Genomic DNA, 17,982 nt, shown 5'->3' on the forward strand with positions numbered 1-17,982 from the left:
TACTCAAAAAATGTCCCACAGCCAGAAAACAGTATGTGCCAGGAATATTACTGCAGTCAACATTCACCCAGTACTCACTCAGCAGGCTAACATTCTTGTTATAGATCATAACATGCTTTATTTAGCATGCAGCTCATCTGTTCATGGACTAGCGTGACCATTTTTTAGGTCCAACTGGCTCAAAGCCTTTGGACGTGTAAAGTACCACAGTTCAGAAGTGCTTCACGCAGGTTATCAGATAATGTATGTCAATACCATAGTTTATTGCATTGCATTCGATGGACATAAAAGCATCTGTGTGTCATGTAAAACAGATGATATTTACCTATATACATGTTCTAAACAAATACCTCTATTTCATTACAGCTCTATCCTGCTATAGTCTGCCTCTTAATGCAATGCGTGTTCGATTACTATTTGAGTAGATAACACCACTTCAGTATTCACTTCCTGAGCTTTAGAAAAGAAAAGCTAATGAAAATAATGCTTACGTAAGTATCAGTGTAAATATATAAACTTCAGGAACTGAGAGACCAAATAAGTGGACACGACAGTTTAATAAAATATATAATACTGAGAAACCTATATTTTATACACAATATTGCCGGTTTATTTATTTATTTTAACTCCAGCTACATACATAGTTCCACATGGTAGTACCATTGGAACTAGTGTTGTTGAACGAATCAGTTGAATGACTGTGTAAGTGACTCATGAAGACTTGTAATTACTAGGCTTAAAGGCCCGTTCACAAAAATAACCATAATTATAACTATAATGATAACAGCTTCCACACCAATGTATGATAACATTCAGTTTATTATTAGCACGTATGCATTCTGTTTATTGTCTGATGCTTTAGTGATTGAGCTCTTTAAAGCAGGATAGATTGGCTGTCAATGTTTTTATTGGTCATCAGCTGGAAAACAAATTGTTCTGAAATTTATTATTCCAATGTTATGGTGGTGTTAAGGCCCATTCACACCAAGGACAATTAGTATAATGATAAAGATAATGTTAAATAATTCTACATGTAAAATAAAAGCATAGTCCACATCACAACCATAACAATACCACTGAAATCACTTGCACTAAACTTTTTTTTTTTCCCCAGCTGATGAAAGATTAAAAACAACATGGACAGCCAATCAGAATCCATCCTGCTTTAAAGAGCTTAGTAATCTACCTTTGTTGCAGGCTACCTTTTGAGCAACTGCCATACAGCTGATCAATTAACTTCACACAGTTATTGTTCTGAAGTGACCTGAGCTAAATAATGGCACTACGGTTGTCTTTTAGAGCTGCTTTGAAGCAGAATCTCCATTGCGGAGTTTCTACTTCCTGTTTATCACTAAGCTGCTTTGACACAAAATGTATTGTAGAAATAAAGGTGACGACTTCATTTGAGGGAAATTATTTTAATTAAACACACGTGGGCTGCGTTCAGCCCCGTCAAAACGGTGCAAAATGTTTTTTAAACGGAAACGGTGGTGCGTTGAACACCCTGTTCTGATGACGCAAGAGTTGCAACTATGGCAGCTGAGAAGGCCATTCTTTGTGCTCTTTTTGAAGAATTTTTGGAGCCTGATGAAATCGGTATAAATACGTGTTTAATACTGCAAAATACACTTGGTGTTACAGTCACTGCCCTTGCCTTCCAGAATAAAAGAGAACATCCCAATGAAATGAAGGGATTTGTGGAAACTGTGGTTCCTAATATTGTAATCCAACATTTGCCTCGCATTTCAGGATGAAAAGACAAACATTTCAGGTGAAGGATAATCCACTTCTTACCTCCGAGACGGTGTTATGATCTATATGACCATATAGATTATTTTTATTGTGAGTATTAGGCTTATCATTTTTGCTGATCACTGTTGTTGTGCTATGATATTGTAATATTTACCATTATATAATCAGAGCAGTATAGAAAAGTTTATGAAAGTGTCACTCCATAATACAATAGCAGCATCATATGACCCCTTTAAATACATCATGCGAGCTGTCTCTTTAATACCTCGTGGTTTATATACATGTTGCTGCTAAACAAGAGAAAACGTATCTCAAACCCCGTTGCACACGTTTCCAGGAAACATGTCGTTCAAACCGGAAACCGTAGCAAAACGTTGCGCACCGGTTTGAGCTTGAACTTGCCCCGATGTGTTGTCGCTAGCTTTAGCACGTTTAGCCACTTCCCTTTCCACTACACCGTGGAAGCAGAGATTGTTTATGCACTAAAAAATCTAATAAATAAATAATAAAAACTAAAGTCTTTCTATTTCCGCCATATCATTATATTCAAAGAATGTCAGAAATAACTAATTCTCATGTCTAAACATTTATGCTCGACAAATTATCCTATCCAAATTAACCCCTGTGGAACACAAAAGAAGTTATCCAAGTCAGTGCATGCTGATGATCACTAGATCTCAAGTTCAGCTTAAATTTATGTATGTTTTTCTTTGGTCATGCCCTATTTAATCTCTAGGGCATCACAAGCAAATGAACCAGAACTACTACCGTTTCCTCAACCTGCATGATGATAACTATGAGTTATAGAGCACTGTGTGCGCAAGACCAAACATAGGTGATATGATAGAGGTCATGTGATAGATGTGGTTTTTTTAAGCAATAAGCATGAGAATGCACTGTAGAGATGGGGATTGTAGCTAATCAGAGCTACAGTGTGAGGAGCTGAAGTAGGACATGGTAAGAGGATATTAGTATGATTTATATTGTAATGCTACTACATGAAATAAGAAAAAAATAAACCTGTGCAGTTTTAGCTTATATAATTTATAAAATATATAAAAATTGTTGGTGGTTTTGCACCTTGCACAGATGTCTCTACAAAACATTATCATACCCATAATCGGGATGTGGCTTTAACACCATTCAGATGTAAAAATCCAGCTGCCACTGTTAGAATATCCACACAAATGGAAATAATGCAGAGAAACAAATACATAAAACTCAGCTTCTTGACAGGAGAGCATATGAACTTGACCCAGTCACAAATTCTATTATTACTTTGCCTAATTATCCAACATAATTGGCATAACCTGGTAACTGTCACCCGTCCCTCAGGAATCCTTCCCAAAAATATTCCAAGACTAGTTAAGTAGAAGAGCTGCCTCGGAATAACACATTCACCTCATTAGCTCCTTCACACCCTCGCAAGCTTCCTGGGAACAGCTTTTCTTGTTCTCAGAGCCTGGTAACACAAAAACACCTGGTGAAGGATGATTTCCCTATGGACTTCACGCTATATAAATAAAATGAACTGGTTGACAGCAGGTGGCAGCTTCTAAGTGTATTTTGAGTTAATATTTCAAAACCTTTTAACGTAATGAGTGTGAATGCATAAACTGACATGAGAAAAGGGAGACTGAAGTATTTTCAGACACACCTTAAAGTCAGCATCAAATTAAACCCTATTTACTTTACCTCAAGTTCTTAGATTTATTGTTCTTTGATTGAACTATTCAGTGATGCAGGTTAATGCAAACACATTTTTTTTGTCCTCATGATCCTTCATTAAATCTCCTCTGAGAAATGTCACTTAAGCCACGTGGTTATGGTAATGTTAACCAATAACCAAATAACTATTGCAAGCCATGTTGAAATCAATGTAACTAGATGATAACCTGGGACATCCTGCTTGGAACCGTTCACGTCCTATTAAAATTAATCAGTGTAATTTGAGTAATCAATAGACAAAACCATAATACAACAATTAGCAGTCATTGGTGCCTTCTTAACAGGCTTATTAATAGTTTATTTACGAGAAAATAAATCAAATTTGTAACTGTTACATTAAACTGTATTGTAACTAAGTCTTTTGTTTCAGATTATTCTTGCATTATCAATACATTAACAACAGTCAATTATAGGAATTACTTAGAAAAATTACAAAATAACTGCTTAACTAAATTTTTTTTACTGAAAGTACTGCGATTTTGAGTGTTTTTGAATTATGTTGCAGTGGTCAGGTGGTACAACTTGGAGCAGTCATAAAATTAATTAAAAAGTTCTATAAGAACGGGAACAGTTTTTACAAGTTGAATTCTCATAAATGAGAGGATTCTCAAAGTTATTTTGATGCGTGTTCTTTGTCACAATTGAATTCTCAAAAAGTTATTGCGATGTGAACACCTTATTTTTTGTAACTTTTCACTGTCCAGGAAATTCTCAATGTATAAAATCAAGCTGGCACTAAATTTTTTCTTGTTTTATGAAACACACCATATTGTGTAGCCCAACCTCGAAGTTTGCATCACCCTGGTTCCCTCGACAATAAAGTATGTTTTGTGACCAACAAAAGTTTATGATTCTTACACGTTTTGTTCATCATGATAATCTAACCCTAAATGCAATCACCAGATATAAAAGTTAGGTTAACCACCAATAAACTTCTGACAACGCTTTCAGTCTTCATTTAGACAATAAAGACTGAAAGACAAGTAAAATATTATTAAAAAAAACAAAAAACAGATGGTTTTATTTCGTAGAATAAAACATGAAACCACCTAACCCTAACCAAAACGCCAAGGAGACATTGCTTTTAATTTAAAAATAAAGTTTTTAGCCTTAAATTAACAATGGATCTCTATTCCAATTCAAACAAGTGTAATGTCTACTGCACAAAACAACTGAAGACAAAGATCGGTAATGCTATACAGCTAAAGGAATCTCCACAAAACAATGTTTTTATTAAATAATGTAGGTTATTTAAATGAGGCATCTCTTTGGCACTCTATAAATGGAGCGCTTCAAGATGTTGCCTTCCCTGCCTTAAGTACTATGAAACTCACAACTGAAGAGGAAAAAAAAAAGGTGGTTAAGTGCACCAGTTCGACCATGACTGGTCACAAGTCAGTCTTACCTGTGTTGGCATAGTAATGCAACTAAGAGTAGAAAAAGTAGAGAAAATCTGGCTTTAACACATATAAATACATCTTTTTACAAACAAAGTTAATCCAGAACTAATATGCAACAAGGAAACTGGCATTCCTTTCACTTCAACAACAAATTATTTAAATAAAACAAAATCCAAAGCTGCTGTATCCACCTAAACATGAGAGTATAAAGCTAGTTTTCTATAATGTCCCATGTTTACAGTAGATCACACATGAGAGCTGCTCGTACTAATAAAAACTAGATTCATCCATGAGATTCAGATATTGCCAAGCACTTTAAGACCTATAAAAAAGGTCAGCAGGATGGCGCATCCACGCTGACTAAAGATTTGTCTGACGGGCTAAAGGTCTGTTCTTGTGCGGTCAGCCGGTGGGTCTGCAGGGAGGTGATTAAAAAAAACAGTTGAAACATTACCGCCACCTGATTGAAGATAGTAGGAGCTGTTCAACGCCCCCGCTGAGCCTGAGCCGGTTGTGTGCTGTCTGAACAAACAAACACTCTTACACAAGACATTCCTAGCATTTCATCTCTGGGACTCTCATCTGTGCTGGCTGAAGACCGTTCACAGCAATGAGAATTCATACTTAGCCTGAAGGTCTAAAACTTGATCTTGGTGTTTTTAAAAACAAAAGGCTCTGTACTGTATTTGCAGTTGTCTGATCACGTGATGACGTTTGTCCACTTTAAACATAGAGACATCTAGTCCAGCCTGTTTTTCTGGCGAATTGATCTGTTTATTGAAGACACTGTCTGTGTGGAGTAAGTTACTCCATGATGGTTCTGTATATGACCGGTTCGATGTAGTCCTCTCTATAGCGGGAGTTGATCACACGCTGTCTTTTCGAGTCTTGCTTCACCTCCTTCTCCACAAACACTCCTTTGAAGCGCATATCCGACGCCACAGACTAGGGATAGAAATGAAACGTATTTAATGTCTGTTAAGCCACTTGTTGTTCAGTAGCACTGTGTCATGACAAGTTAAGATTACTGCAGTGGTAAGACAGATGAAGGAAAGTAGCTTTGTAATGAGTTTCTTGATGGTACCGCACATTATCATTTAATGAAGCAGCGCCGGCAGGAAATCACTCACCAAGCGGGCTTTAACACGTTTGGGCAGCTCCTCGTCCAAACTGTACACGTCTTCCCTCTTTACAGTAAGCTGAGAGTCATCTTCAAATTCCACCTGGAAAATAATTCAGGGCCATTTTAATATTGACATTTAAAAATGGAATTGTGTGTATTTACATTTTAAAATGGTATTTAAATTGCTTTGCAATGGTAAACAGTCTACATTTACACTGCCTTCAGGTAATGTAAGAACAATCTTATTTTCGAGTGTGACTGTACAACTAATTTGTATTAATTTTGTGCACTGTTGATGAAGGACAGCTATAATGTTTGCCAGAAAATCTCATTTAGTTGGGTAATTAAGCAACAGGGTTGACACAATGGTAAAATATGAAGAGAAATAAACAATTACAAACCTAATGCACATCCTCTCATCTTAATTTTCCTGTATTATTACTAAGAATCCTGTCTTGGTAAGTGGAAAATAGAAAAAAAACTAGACCTGTTGGGTTGTTTTGCCTGACTGAAATCACTTAAAATGTGTTGCATCATAAATTTGACTTAAGTTCCGCATTGCTAACTTTTGGTGGAAGAATTGTTTATTCTCATTATACAATACCATTCAAAAGTTTGTGGTCTGTATTTTTTCTTAATGTTTAGAAAGAATACTGCATTTATTTATTTTAAATAAATAAATGCAGAAAATACCCATTTTCTATTTGAAAATATTTTTAAAATGTAATTTATTCCTGTAATGCAAAGCTGAATGTTCAGCAGCCGTTACTCTAGTCTTCAATGTCACATGATCCTTCAGAAACCATTATAATATGGTGATTTTCTGGTCAAGAAACATTTCTTATTATTATCAGAGTTGGAAACTTTGAAAAGTTGTAATTAATTTAATTAATTAAAAAAACATCATAAAAATATTTACTGTTACTTTTGAACAATTTAATGCCTCCTTACTTAAAAGTATTAATTTCTTTCAAATAAAACCTAACTGACAAATATTTAAACAGTAGTATAAGAATTATTATTAACAATAACTGTAGAAAAATAAACAAACAAACAAAAACAAATAAATATTATTATTTGACCACTGGTTTATATCATGTTGCTATTTTATAAATGCAACAATCCTGTAGAGTCTGTGGGTTACAGCGATTTAACCATGGGTAAGGAGTGTACCCATGGTAAATGGGGCCTACTGCTGAAATTTAAGCTTATTGTGTGACCTCTCACAGCTTACTGCTTTAACAAAAGCAGCAACAACAATGAAGGCCAACGTCATGAAAAAAAAAAAAAAGACTGTCATGACTGTACTTCATTATTATGTGAATATGTATGGTACTGAATGTTATATTAAACTTTAACAGTATACAACACAGATTAGTCATCAGTCTTCTATCCTAAATTATAATGATTCTCAGAATACACTGTAAACAGTCATCATACTGTGACGCATCTACTTTGCAGTGTCTGAATTTGAACTCGAACCCAAATAGTGTACACAAGTGTGTTTGCTGTCCTCTGACCTGGTACATTGGGATGATATGGTCAGACACAAATTTGGCTCCATAGATCAGGCCATCTGTCCAGCGCACTTGAACTACATCTCCCTCCGATGGTGGACCGAGCTGCCTACAGTCTCTATTCTGAAAAATAAACACCAGCAGGGCTTCAGTACACTGCTTTTAATCATCAAACATTGTTTTGAGCTGTGTAACCCTAACCCCTTACGTACCACTATATCCTCAGGGAACAAGTTGTCACTGAATGAGCCATCATCAAAGATAACCTCATAAAAGGTGGCCTTTGTCAGCTCAACCACCTCACAATGGTAGTAACGGCCATTTCTGTGCTTGGAGATTACTTTCTGTCCCTTCTCCAACTCGCGCATAGATGCCTTGTTGCGTTGCTGAAGATAACATCAGATATTAGACATCTCAGACAACACACATCTTTTGCATGGTTAACAATAATGCTCTAACATAACATATTGCAGCAAGCAAAAAGCTTATACTTATGACATTACATACTGTACTAGTCACCAACCTGCACAACAAAATAATAATAACACGTGTTGGTGGAAATAGACAGTAAATACATACTGACTCAAAGAACAGAATTACAACCCGATAAACCACCCAGACAAAGTTTACAGTAATTTTTTGAAGTGGTTCTACTACTTGTCAAATTGTTTCATATGGTTTTGGAAAAAAAACAAAAAACTTTAAAACTTTCAATAAAAGTCTAAAGCAAGTCATTTTACACAAAAAAAATAACATTTTGAAATATATTTTTCACAATTAATAATTCATTATTATTATGTTTTAGAGGAGTAACAAGAGTCATTTTACAACTTGAACTAACCTTGTCTTGTTATAAAAAAGTCAAACTATCTGATATTTTATGAGACTTGACCTTGACACACAAGCTGTGTCCCAATTCAGAGGCTGCATCCTTCGAAGGCTAAATGTGTCACAGTGGGGCAATGAAGGCTGTCCCATTTCAAAGCTTCCTTCAAATGTGGCCTTCATTTCCCTGGCCATGAAGGGTACAACAAATGGACCCTTCACGGCCCAAACTATCCCAAGACTTATGGTGCGTTCAAGTCATGTCGGATAGATCGTATTTACGAGTTGAACGCACATGAACGCCACCACAAAGTCGTTATTACAAGTGGGAAACTCGAAATTTTCTTTAAGCCCCGAGTTTCCGAGTTGGGGGCGTGTCAATGAGAAACATGGCAGAATCGATGGATGCAACGTCTGTAGTTGACGGTAAATTTTTGTTTAAATTGATAGTTTAATTGGTCATGTTCTTGTTACGCAGCTAGTTAATGAAATCCAAGTAATTGGTCATGTTCTTGTTACTCAGCTAGTTAATGAAATCCAAGTAAAAAACACACCTGATGCAAATTCTTTGCTCTTCATTTTCTATAAGCAGAGTTAACAGACCCTGTTGTATTTTCTTGTAATTTATTAAAAGAAAGTACACCGCCCTCTTGTGCCGACTAAAATGACTTGAACGCACCTGACGTCGTAATTACGACTTGTCAACTCGTAAGTACACTGGTGACAACAGAGTCAGTACTTCATTACACTTAATAATTGAGTTTCAACTTACTTGAATATCTATATAAATGTTACAAAACCATCTTTAAAGTTGTTTAAATGCTGACTTCCATATATAGTTTAGACTCAATATATAGTTTATGTACATAATTAGACCAAGCTGTTTTGTTTTCAGACAGTTGAATATAACTTTGAAAAGAAGACCAGCACTAACGTTACTTCCACTTGTCAACAGCAGCGGTCACAGTCGCTATCTCCCTTAGGCTAAATCGTCACTTTAGACAATGCTTGGTTTGAATGTTTCAGCCTTTGTGTGGCCTTTGAAGTTCATGTTTTTTTAAGAGATGCAGTCCCTGAATTGGGACAAAGCTAGTCTGAGGATCTGCAGTAAATGATAGCATGTCCTTCTTTATTTTTGGCAGGCTACATTTGCACCAATATACTATAAAGCTTGATTAAACATCAGACCTTTAATGTCAACAAGGCAATGGGAAGCATTTTCTTTTCCTATTTAAATGTTTATTTATTTTGCTGCCCAAACTGTGCAATTACACGGTTAGTTGCATTTTATTATTTGCCTTTAGCACTGTTCCCACCCCTTTGTTAGAACTACCAGTGCAGAGCAGAGGCTGAATACCAGGAAAGGAAGGAGAACCTGTCCTCTTATCATGCCCTTATAGGGTCATTCAATGTATTTAGGGCTGCACGATTAATCGAATGCGATTGTCATGCGCATCTCATCAGTAAAGCCGGTTCTGTGATTAGTAGTAAATCTCCATCACGTGCTTTCAGATGGAGCGGCATTTACAACACAGAGCCGTAGTTCACTGACAAGCTTCACAATATCGCGTTCATAATCACAGGCGATTCATCGCCAATAATGAATGCGATATTGCGTAGCTTGTCAGTGAATAACGGCTCTGTGTAGTAAATGCTGCTCCATTTGAAAGCAGGTGATGGAGCTTTACTACTAATCACAGAACCGGCTTTACTGATGAGATGCACATGACAATCGCATTCGATTTTTTTGCACAGCCCTAAATGTATTTAACACAAAAACAGTGAATTTGCTTCTATGTGCATTTCCATTGTTTAGCTGTCATATCTAGACTTCGCTATAATCCTGCACATGTCCTGTGTTGTGTCTATACCTCTATTTGGATGCCACCCTTGTGTCTCCAGCAGGTAAAGTAGACCACAAACGGCCAATCATCCGGGTGCATTTGAACTCCAGCTGCCTGTGCACAGCTCGGGTGAAAGGAAGTGGAACAGCGGCCATGTGAGCATTGCACGCAGCAACCAGTGCTCTTCTTCACCCATTTACGGCAAAACTGGCATTTCTAAAAATAAATTTTTGTTAGTTATGTCTTTGCCCTTAGAAATAGACTTGGGCTCAGGCAAGGTGAACAATCAACAAATTCTAATGAAAGTTACTCATAAAGTAATTTGTTAGACTATTTCTTAATGATTCATTAAAGGTTTAATGATGAGATTACATGACCAAAATCCAATTTTATTACACTGCTTAACAGAAGTGCTATACAAACAGTGCTGGTGATTAATTAACTAGGAGTAGAGATGCTGCCAACCTACTGTTATCTACTATTTTTTTCAGTAATATGAGAATACCTCAGCTATTCTCAGAATAGCAATGCTTTTACAATAACAAGGTAAGGTTTCCAATGAGTAACCTGAAAAAAATGCAGCACTGCCACATTTTGCCTCATTTTATATAGTATTGCATGCACACACATTGTTTAAAAGTTTAGGGTTAAGATCATTAATTTTTTTCAGAAAGAAGTATATTATGTATATTATGCTCAGTAAAAACAATATTGTGAAATATTTTTACAATTGACAAACAGCCATTTATTTATTTATTATTATAATTTTTTACATTTCAATTATTCCGGTGATAGTAAAGCTGAATTTTCAGCAGCCAATATTCCAGGTTTCAATATCACATGATAATTCAGAAATCATTCCAATATGCTAATTTGCTGTTCAAGAAACATGTCTTATTATTATCAATGCTGAAAAACAGTTGCGCTGCTTAATATTTTCTGGAAACTATGATGCTTTTTTTCACAGATTCTTTGATGAATAGAAAGTTCAACAGAACAGCATTTACTCTAAATATATTTTTTGTAACATTAAAATGTTTTAATATAATATGTATGTAAATATATAAATGTCTATCCTTGCTAAATAAAAGTATGCATTTCTTGAAAAAATAAATAAATAAATAAACTTTTCATTGATAGTGCAAGCAAACTGAGGCAATAAACAAAAACACACTCCTAAAATTTCTTTTTATTAATTGTTATGAATGTTGATTCATTTTAGTGAAATGCTTTATTATAAAATAAGTCTCTGTGTGTCCCTTAATGTCTGAACTTTTTTAGGGGAAATATCTGGGTACTTATTGCTTTACCACCATGTTTTTACAAAATTATATTAATGAGAGAGTTTGTACTTTTATTAATGTATTTAGTATGAATTTGCGAGTTCACAATTAATGTGGATACCCTAATTAAGAGCCTCATTGTTTTTGCCCTGGCCAAGATTATAAATTTATATAAATTTACTTTCCCTCTGTACGTCAATCAGCACTGCATTTAGATTGGGATTTCACTTTTCTGTGCAAAACATTAACTTACCAGCCTAAATCTCTGAAGCGGGATACTACTGAGATCGACAGGACTGCGCTCTGCAATGTTCACGAAGCGAGCCTCCAGCACTGCTACGGCACATAATACATGAACCCACCTGCAACAAAACCACATTTTCAGCCTAAGCATATTTCATCAGAGCCTGAGGTAAAACCCTTAACATGAAGTGCTGTCAGCAGCTGAGAGAGGCAGCTCACAAAACTGTCCTTCAGCTGAGAGGAATGTGTATAATTGAAAATAGCTGGTGTTCACTGTAAGGTGCTCCACCAAGAGGCTCCTGGCTACCTACTTGTCATTGTTGGCCTTCTGCAGAGCTCCTCCTCTTAGAGAGCATAAACAGCAGTCCTGAGGGAAAGACACAAATACTTAGTCACACAACTGGGAATAATAAACAGATGAGTGAAAGTAGGTGCAACTGGAAAAAACCTTGTCATGCATGACGGCCAGACATAATAGTGCCCCCTAGCAGCTAGAAAAAGGCATAGCAGTGGTTTTGGGAATTTAAAAAAAACAGTAAACCTGCTCAAATGATCCAACTGACCTGAGTTATGGCATTAGCTTCACAGCGGGAACATCTCCACTCATCCAGATTAGTATCCTGAGACACACCGTAACAACCTGCAGACAAAACATTCACAATTCATCAAATTACCTTGTTACATTTTCATAAACATAGGGATAGCAGACAAATTACGTGAATGAACCTTTCTTTTGGAACATAAAAACTAGGTTATCATTTTATACCAATCAATAAGGGAAGAATCTCCATACACTTTAATGTTGTTTGACGTTTAAATATGACATTAGACAAATGGTTACGGAGACCATGTTTTGCTTTCAAAAAAACGAGAGAAAAAAAAAAGTGAACAACCAAGGAACATGTATTGAGAAAGTAAAGAGATTCAGTTATGATTTTATGCTAACTTTAAACAGTCTTGTTATGTGACTTTCAAATAAGCACAAATATTCCAGGTAGTCTCATTTTATGAGGTTATATACACTTTCAGTAAAGACTTGTTTTTTTTTTTAAAAAGTAGTCTCTTATGCGAATTGCATTTATTTGATCAAAAATACAGTAAAAACAGAAATATTACTACAAGTTAAACTAATTTGTTGTCTATTTTAAAATGTAATTTATTCCTGTGATGGCAAACGGAACTGAGTGTCACATGATCCTTCAGAAATCACTATAATATGCTAACATTTAGTGATCAAGATACATTTCTTTTTATTATTCATGTTGAAAACAGTTCTTCTGCTTAATATCTTTGAGGAAACCATTCTATTTTTTTCAGGACTTTCCGATGAATTTCAAAAGAAATAGAAATCTCCTGTAATATTGTAAATATCTTCACTGTCATTTTTGATCAATTAAATGCGTCCTTGCTGAATAAAATTATTAATCCCAAACTCTTAAATGGTAGACAAACTACCTGGAACATGATGAAACAAACAAGAATATGTATTGAGAAAGGAAAATCTGTACAAAATGTAGAAATATTCAATGTAGTCTCTAGTTTAATAAACTGCATGTATAATAATAAAAAAAAATTGAAAAATGATTTTAAAGCCCGTCACTGCTGTGACTAGGGCTGTCAAAATGGCTGAAAAGCTAAATTCGAATTTTGTGCTTAAATATTATCAAAATTCGAATTATATTCTAATTTAAAATGCATAATTTCAGTTAGGGTAAAGAAAAGCTTTTGGCTTCTCTCCTGAGGCCACAAGAGATAAGATAACATGACTATCCGTGAAAAAAAAAGTGCATGTTTAAAATAATGTTTATAAACCAATTATAATTGATTAAGTTGCTTAAAAAACTATAAACAAAACGGCATCATGTATGTATGCATAGTTTAATACTAAGGGCCGAAAACCAATCACACAGAGTACATTTTTCATTTAAAAACACGAGTTGCAGTCAGATGGGGAAAAACCCCGCCATAAAGTCTCGAGATATGTTTTTTTCAAAGTTGAACTTGCATTAATTATACATGGCTTTCTAAGCATGCGGCTCTCTTGTGCTAGACGCGAGTGCAACGGTGATTGATGTTCCTCTAGAACAGTGGTTTTATATCCGTTCTGTGTGAACAACACAAATGAAGATATTTTTAGTGAAATCTGAGCGATTTTTTTCCCTCCATTAAAAGTCTATTCCAGGGGTGGCGAACGTCGGTCCTGGAGAGCCGCACAAGATAATCAAGGTCTGAACGGTTACTAGGCTGGTGAGTTTTAATTAGGGTTGGAGCTGAACTCTGCAGGGCTGCAGCTCTCCAGGACCGGAGTTCACCACCCCTGCACTGTAACATCTAAAAAGACAGCCTTCATGTGGATCTAGGTCAGTGGTTTTCAATCCTGTTCCTCGGGACCCACTGCTCTGCACATTTTGCATGTCTCCCTTATCTGACACACTCATTTGAGTTCATGGGGCTCTTTCCTAATGAGCTGATGATCTGAATCAGGTTTGTAAATTAGGGAGACATGCAAAATGTGCAGAGCTGTGGGTCCCCAGGAACAAGTTTGAAAACCACTGGCATAAATATCGCTGTTTCCCGGTAACGGCAGTACACAAAGCAATGCAGCAGCTGACTTTGAAACGTGCATATTCAATGAAAAAAGCATTTTGAAGTTTTAAGATTATCGCAATTCTTGTCCTACCGTCCCCAAATTTAAGACCTCCTGAAATCATAAATAATTTTTGAGAATGCCATTGCTTTTCACTCACTGAAAGTTTCATCTGTCTGTGCGCAGCACGCCGCTCTCTTCACTGCATGTCCTACCGTAGCAACAGAATGTAGTAGCAACCCGTGGCGCCATAGGACCCAAACGGCTCTACTGAGCTGACCTGATGTGCTTCATATAAACTTGGTTTGGTTAGAAAATAGCGTTTGGCCTTTATTTATTTCGTTATATCAAAAGGCTTCGCAACCTGATTCAACTCATTAGCTCATTAGAAGAAACTCCAGGACCTGACAAGTGTCAGACAAGGGAGACATACAAAATGAGCAGTGTTGGGGGGCGCCCCAGGACCTGGGTTGAGAAACACTGCTCTAGAAAATGCGCAAAATATGCGTTCTGTGTGAACGGCTTGGTTTCAGTTTTGACGTAAACAAGATCTTCTCCGCATTGATGTTCTCTTTTCCCGCAATATTTGTAATTAACAACGCAGCAGCGCCGCATCTAGTGGCTTCAACTGGATAGGCTAACAAAAACATTCAAATGCAATGACACTTACATCGTCATCGTATCTCGTGCACCACTGATAAGGCTGCCTCAACGCACACCTAAAATTCGAATGCAACGTTTTTGCATTCGAATGTGGATTTTTATTTTAAATTCGTCGAATATTCGAAATTCAAATTTTTTTTGACAGCCCTAGCTGTGACACATCATATCAAGTGCAGATATTTCAGTGATAACAGAGAGTGACAAACTGCTTACTTGTATGAACGCGCACACTACACACAGAGCAGCTGACGAGTTGGCTAGTTCCGTCTTCCTCCACATTCGGAGTGGACAGGTGTCCTTCAGAGCTGCTGGTGAAGCACATCTCTGGAATCAGCGGCTTGGTCCTCCGTTTGTCTCCTTCTTCAGCTGCAGAACTGCTCTGGCTCAGGCTGATTACGTCACTCTATATGGAAGAAACGGCAGAGTGCACAGCACAGTCTTACAGTGGTTCCACAAATCATTTTTCAATCATCCGCTCACAAATAAAGGAATAATTACGTCTGACTGTACCAAATCTACCACTACATTTTGTTTTCACAACTAATCAGACTTCAGCGTGTAATTTCTGAGCCACTGGCAGTATCAAACAGCCAAAGAGACCAAGTTGCTGTGTTTGCCAACTCAAAAGAACTTTGAACAATATGAGATTTGTGTGATGGTAATAGCATGTGTTACCTCTGTGTACGTGTGAAAAAGAGTACACACTGCACAGTACGGAGGTTGCTGGCCCATGCAGAAGTTAAAATCCTTCTCAACTCTAAAGTTGCGTGGCTTGCTTTGCCACATGGGAGCAAGGAGTCTGGCCCAGTGATCGGTCTCCTCTGGCTCAGCTGCTGGCTCTTGAATCTCTGTGGAGTGAAGGAGTTAATTAGAAGGAGCACAAACAGTGATGGGACAATCAATGAACAATGTGAAGCAAATCCTAACCGTCATCACTGGAGCTCTCTCTGAGCAGGGGATGAAAGCGTGGCAATTTACTAAGTGGCTGCAGTTTCCTCTTCATGCTCTTATTTTCTTTCTCTCCCTCGATTTCAAGCTGAAAAAAGCAAGAGAGGAGTTAAATTTCATTTGGATTAATGTTGTTGAAGTCATTTTTTAAAAATATATATTTAACACACACTACTGTTGAAAAGTTTGGAGTTGCTATGCTTTTTAAAATGTTTTTGAAGTCTCTTATGCTCACCAAGGCTGTATTTTTTTTTTTAATAAAAAATAAAGACAGTAATATTTTGAAATATTATTGCAAAATAACTGTTTTGAATACACTTAAAAATGTACTTTATTCCTGTGATGGCAAAGCCGATTTTTCAGCAGCCATTACTCCAAATCTTCAGTGTCACAAGATCACATTAAATCATTCTAATATGAGTCACAGGATCTATCAGAAATTATTCCAAATTATTCAAATAGTTGATAAAAATAAAGTTCAAAACAACAGCATTTATCATTTATTTGAACATTAACATTATAAATGTGTTTACTGTCACTTTTAATCACATGAATACGTCCTTGCTGAATAAAAGTACTAAATTTCTTTTAAAAAAAGCCTCACTGACCTCAAACTTTTAAACAAACTTAAAATAATAGTGCACCTTACTACTACTGCATGATATTGTGGTATCATCAGTTATCGGAGATTTATCAGAAGTAGTCAATACTGGATAATGTGCAGCTCATTTCCTCTGTTTTTACATTCACGTTACCTTTGAAGTAATTTCATTCAAAAGCAATCATTAAAATATTAATAATTTAATGACACTGTTAAATGCCTTTAGCAAATATTTTTTCATGCTGTTCATTATAATGTTGTGACTGCTAAATTCACTTAAATTGGTTGATTTTCGTTTTTTTATTTTTAGCGATTTATTTTTAATCAATTCAAACTAATATTATATAGTTCCAATGTATAGGCCTTTTATCAGCAATTATATGAAAATAATCACTGGCTTATTGAGTTATTTTATAATCAATAAACTGCTGTTTTAATTGCATAATATTTAGTTACGTGATTTTTTGTATGCTACAGTACTATAAAATCATTTTAATTGGCCCAATCAAATGTCAACACACTAAGTCAATATATGTACCAACCATTGTGTTTGGTTGTGGCGTATTTGGCCTCACATCTGGTTTGATGTCTGGCTCATTGAGGTCTTCTCTGGTTTTCTCTGTGCTGGGTTGTTGAGGTTTATGGAGCGCTGATCTGGCTGCATAGCTGTGGACCTGCAGGGCATCTGAAGGGCTCAGGGTCCGATGAAAGAGAAGGCTTGCCACCCCTGGTTTGGTGGAAATCCGTGGCACAGCTGACAGGCAGTGAGGGACAGTAGGGACAGATGCTATAGAGAGGTGACGCTTTGGGAAGGACTGTGTACAGGCTGAAGAAGGGTTTGCGGCACTTAAACCTGCTTCCCTAACATGCTCCCTGGATGCAGTGCTTCTGGAACCAGGAAGCAATTTTAAACTGGTTGAGACCGTCAGAGGCAGCACGTCATCTTCATCTTTCAATTCTGAAATGGATTTGGTTTTCATCAAATGTCATATAAATATAAATATTCGCGATTAATCGCATCCAAAATAAAAGTTTTTGTTTACATAATATTAGGGATGCACCGAAATGAAAATTCTTGGCCGAAGCCGAACAAAATTAACCACTGGGCCGAAGGCCGAATACGGTTTTTCGAGTTTTTTTCCCCATGTATTTTGCCAATTTTTTTTCACCATTGCATAAATTAAAAAGCCAAAATGTGCTTTTTACTGTTTTGTCCCGCTTTTCAAATAAAAAAATCAATTACAAAACAGCAATTTAAAAATATTTACTTAACACTGAACATTTTTTTTTCATTCTAGCAGACATTATACCAACAAAGCACAATTTAACTTAAAATTAATAAGTTAGTAAAATAATAATTTTTGGCCATCAGACCCCCTTCTTGAATCAGGCATGTATTTATTTATTTTTTTAACTGTACAATTAAAAGCAGCCTTCCTGAGAAGAGACTTCTTTTAAAACATTAGAA

The 17,982-nt window shown here is 36.3% G+C and overlaps 1 pseudogene; it reads right to left on the minus strand.

The window, feature by feature from the left end:
• Positions 1-4,713: 4,713 nt before the first annotated feature.
• Positions 4,714-17,982, minus strand: part of LOC107747403 (lysine-specific demethylase 4A-like) — a 20,982-nt pseudogene continuing 7,713 nt past the window's right edge.

The sequence above is a fragment of the Sinocyclocheilus rhinocerous genome, unplaced genomic scaffold (assembly GCF_001515625.1).
Source record: "Sinocyclocheilus rhinocerous isolate Xijiao unplaced genomic scaffold, SAMN03320098_v1.1 scaffold4971, whole genome shotgun sequence".
Lineage (NCBI taxonomy): Eukaryota > Metazoa > Chordata > Actinopteri > Cypriniformes > Cyprinidae > Sinocyclocheilus > Sinocyclocheilus rhinocerous.